The sequence below is a fragment of the Charadrius vociferus genome, unplaced genomic scaffold, assembly GCF_000708025.1.
Source record: "Charadrius vociferus isolate BGI_N301 unplaced genomic scaffold, ASM70802v2 scaffold958, whole genome shotgun sequence".
NCBI lineage: Eukaryota > Metazoa > Chordata > Aves > Charadriiformes > Charadriidae > Charadrius > Charadrius vociferus.
In genome coordinates this window covers 466,271-471,021 of record NW_009649741.1, presented here as the reverse complement: position 1 = coordinate 471,021, position 4,751 = coordinate 466,271, and positions in this window count along the sequence as shown.

The following is a 4,751-nucleotide window of genomic DNA, read 5'->3' as shown; positions in this document are numbered from 1 at the left end:
GGGCCTGGGGCGGGGCCCCGGGAGGCGGCCCCCAGCCATAGCGGCTGCTGAGCGGTTTGAGGGGCGGCTGGAAAGCCGAGGCCGACGGTAGGCGTAAACTTCACCTGTTGGAAAATGCAGGGATCTACACGTTGAGAAAGGTTAAAATTGGTGTCTTTTTCACAGTTAGGGCATGGTTGTAAGCGTTTTGCTTCAGGGTCTTTCCGTGATCATCTTACTGCTGGGCGACTTCAGCTTATTCGATCAGGGACTGCAACTCTGCTCTCCAGTGCACCGATTAGTTTCTGAAGTTCAATTAAAATATCCTGTGAGTCGTGTGCCCCCCCACCCCCAGTGCATTACACTACCTTAATGTATTAAGATCTGTAAATCTGTTTTCTCAATGAAAATAGGCCCAGTATCCATAAAGACACCACAAATAACAACGAAACAACAGCCTCAAACACTGTCAAACAGGCCTGTTTGGACCTCATGAATAAAACGGTATTTCTTCAGAAAATCCTGTTCTATCCCGCTGCCCTGTGTGGTGCTTTTTATCAGCATAACAAGGCTCTGAGCACGTTATCTCCATACCTTGGTACCCATTTTTCCATTTCTTGACCATCTCTTTTACCACCCTTGTAACCCCCCTTCTCTGCCCCTGCATAACCCTCCCCTAATCACTTTTCCCTGTTGTTCCTAGTTTTGTTGTATTTGTACCCATATCCAGTATTTCTGATACTATCACTTGGGCAGTCTTGGCCTTACTTGGTGCTGCTGAGGTACTAATACAGTTATCGGGCACTCTTGGCACTGCAAGTTTCTAGTTTCCAAAGGACCTTCAAAACTACTCTCCAGTTATCAGAGTAGTTCAGTTGTTTTTCATGTAACTCCCCCTCAGCCATCGGTGAAATCCAGCCATCCCTCCCAGCGCCATCTGCAGCTTTTGCTAGTTTCTCACACTGTTGCATGTCACATCCAGCAATTTCACATGTCATATCCAGGAGTTTTCCATGCCCTGCTTAGTTAGCTCAAGCCAGGGCCCCCTCCACAGCTTGTTGACCTGCCTGCAGCCCTTACAGGTCCTGTGATGCTGCTGCCTTGTCCAGCTGGGCATCACCTTGACACAGTTACCTGCTTTTGGGAATTCTGTCCCAAACAATTTCCATCAAAATGAGGCAGATTAAATGCTGTGAATAGTAGTTCTTTGTTACTCTAATCCATTGGAACTGAAACGGGGTAGGAAGTTCTTGCATAAGCAGTTTTGAGCAGAGTTGTTTGCAGCTGCTCACAATCCAAAATTGTTTACACTTAAAATTTCCCAGGTCTGTGGCCTGGGGATGGAGCCAGCATGTCAACATTTTCCTAGCTTTTGCCAAGCAAAGTCTGGATGAAAGGTTACATCCCAAATAATTGTTAATGCATAACAAATATTGGAGAGTGATATAACCAGCCATTTCAATCTACACAGTGCAATCAGCCTGCGTCTTAATAAGTATTTCTAACATGTTTTCACGAACTTATTTAATCAGAAGCATAGACAAAACATATCCTCTTAGTACATCCTGGTTATTACAATTTAGCTATTGGCCTACAGCCATTGTACTTTATTGAAACTGTTAAAATGTTATTAAAGACTTTCTCTCCTTTAATTCCAGAGCAGTTTCCATTTCTGAGCTGCTTAGTCACCTCTTATTAGCACTGCAGGCTGCCCTCCCAGTGGCCTAGCCTCATACTCGTAGGACTGTATTTGCACATCCCTGCTGCCAGAGACGCTGAGTCTGCTTTTTCACTTCAGGGGCTTCGTAAGATCTCAGAAAGACTCACTCTGCAGTGACTGTTTTGCACTTCCACTGTAGCTGCTGTGTGTTCCCCACCAACCTGGAACATGACCTGACAGACAAAGAAAGCCTCCTGCAAACATCTGTGAGACTTTCCTTCTCCTGTTGACTGCGCTCTGCCACTCCTGGAAGGTATTCTAACGAAAGTTGTAGAAGTCTGGGTTGTTGATCTAAGGCTGCCTATCTTACAGTGAACCACAATGTGATAAATATGATGCAATACAATATATATAATGGCTGGCTGCTTTAGGAAAAAAACCTCATGAACCTTAAAACATTAAATACCTTCCTCTCCCACCAGTAAGATGACAAAGCATTCAGAAGTAGAAATATAAAATGCCTATGAATGAGAAGCTGGCTAGAGCACAGAAATCCAGCTAAGTCTCTGATAAAATAAAAGACAAAGAGGAAGTTCAAACTTTCTTCATTCTAATGTGGCTTGTATGACAGCTGTCTCATCATCACACACTGCATTTACCCAACTGTCAAGCCAAGGCAGAGAAGAGACCTAAGAAACAACTTAACAGTAGGGAACAGAGAAAATGGGATTGCGCAGGCTGCGTGAGGGAGCTGGGGTTATTGCAGCAGGGTAAAAGGTCCAAAAAAGTACACGCATTGTGAGAATATGGCATTGTTGTGTGGGGTGGCTTAACATAAAGAGCTGGATCAGTTACAGGAGGCAAAGGACGTAAAATAGGAAACAAAGTTTTGTATCTTATGTTACTTGCAGAATAACTTTAAAAAAATTTAAAATTAGAAAATAGAAAGACTGAGTATCTGGGAATGTCCCAAATAACACACAGAGGGAAGGACTGTATCTGGTGGCTTTAAACTGGAGATGAGAATTTTCCCATATTCAAATGGCTTATAATGAGAAATATGACCATATTCTGAAACAACAATGGAAGTTAAATAACTAACTCCCATCTTTAGCAATTTATGTATATTTGAACAGTATGGCTGTTCAGAGTATGGCTTTACAACTCAAATTTTGCAGTTTATTCTATGTCAACACAGTGAAGTGTGCTCAGATGCATATAAAATTCACAAGGGAAGAAGGCGTACAATTAATTTCACCCTCAAAAAAAAGATCATACAACTTTTGTTGACTTTTATGATGCATAATTGGCCAGATCAAGTACTCCTTAATTACTAGCAATACTAACACCAGCCCAGGTCTTGTACTTCAGGCAGAAATCTCTATGATTGATCTCACACAGGCACAACAACTGCTGCCTTCAAAATCATGAAGTATTCAGTTCCTAAATAGGTCAAGGTATTTCAAGTCCTCTAAAATTCCGTTTCCCCACTATTACAAATAATAATAAGAAAAAAAAGCCTTGCATTTGTGTTATTTGATTATAATAAATAACTACTTCTCTGCTCCTTGTGGCTAATGGGGCAGTTCACAGCAAATAATAGTTGCTTGCCAAATCATAAAAATCTTAAGAAAATGCTAACACAGTGAGAATTGACTATTGCACTATAGTAAGAAAAACTTGAGACTGGAAATTCAGCAGTGCAAAATACAATGTAATGCAGTTGGGAAATAAGAACTTTTGCTGTAAAACTGGGAGCTCATAAATTACATGACGAATATTAGTTGAGGAAAAGCGAGGCATTAGAAAGAGAAGTATTAACTACAGAAGACGTTGCTGGGGTTTTACCTGGAATGCTACATATAATTGTGCTCATCCAATGTCAAGGAAACATTACAATCCAGAAAAGTGAAAAAAAAAATAGGTGTCTGAAGGAATGGAGAACCTATTGCACCAAAAAAGATTGTAGAGATTGTCTCAATTAGCCTAGGATAGCAAAGCATGTCTGTAGTTTTCCATGTGTTAACACATCAGGAAGGTGACCATATATATCAGAAGAGTTACCTAACTTGGCTTTCTTAAATAGTGACCTAGACTTGATGGTCGTGCCTTTCAAACTTTGTTCGTATGCCTAAATCAGAACACATTCGCCATGAAAACCGATCAAGTCTTTTATGCCATTGCATTAAAAGAACTGTGAGAATTTAGGTATCTAAATAATTAAAAGATTTGGGGAGTAGTATCAAAAGCAACCTCCCCTCCCCCAGGTTGTCATAGTCTATAGTGTAACAAAAAAAATTACAATTGTATACAAAACCAAGTAATTTATTTAGAAAATTTAGAGCTATTCACTTGTATATTCATAGAAGTATCAGAGTCAGAAAACTAAGCAATTTCTGGTAAGAATTTCTGTGTAAACATATAAAGAAAACAAATTATTTGATTACAAATAATTGTACTGCAGATTTGTGAAATTTCCCTTGCAGAACAAATGCAGCTGGTGAGTAATGTTATTATCTTGTTCTAATTTTCACTATTTCCCTTCTATACAAAGATTCAAAGCCAAGTGGCGGTCATGCTTTGATAAGCAACATGCCAGCAGGCAGAAAGGACTGCAAGAGCCCCACTGAGAGAATCTGTCAGCTTTTCTTTGACCTATAAAGTTCTGTTTTGGTAGATGACAAGGATTTAATCTTTTATATAATTATTATACTGTAGATAAACAAAACTGAATTCAGTTAGATTGAACTTTCAAGTCTTGTATTTTAGATTCAACTGTTTGTAAGTTTAAATTATCTCTTCATTTTACTCTCTCCTTTCTGTCATCGTTTATTCCAGGTTTTTTTTCACTGTATGAAATGTGGAATTTTTCTGAGTTGTAAGTAAGTTCAGAAAATTTTCGTTTGCAAAAGGAACATCTAATTTAAAAGAGGATACTATGCTGGGCTTGAAGGCCTCACAGTCCTTAAGCTTGAAAAATCTACTCAAATTTAAGAGTACAGCTTATGTCGGTTAAAGCAAAAACTTCTATAATTGCTCCCTTTGTATTCTTTTGGTCTGAAATTCTTGGTATTATTTATGAGTAGTCCTTCTGATTTTAGGAGGTCTCACA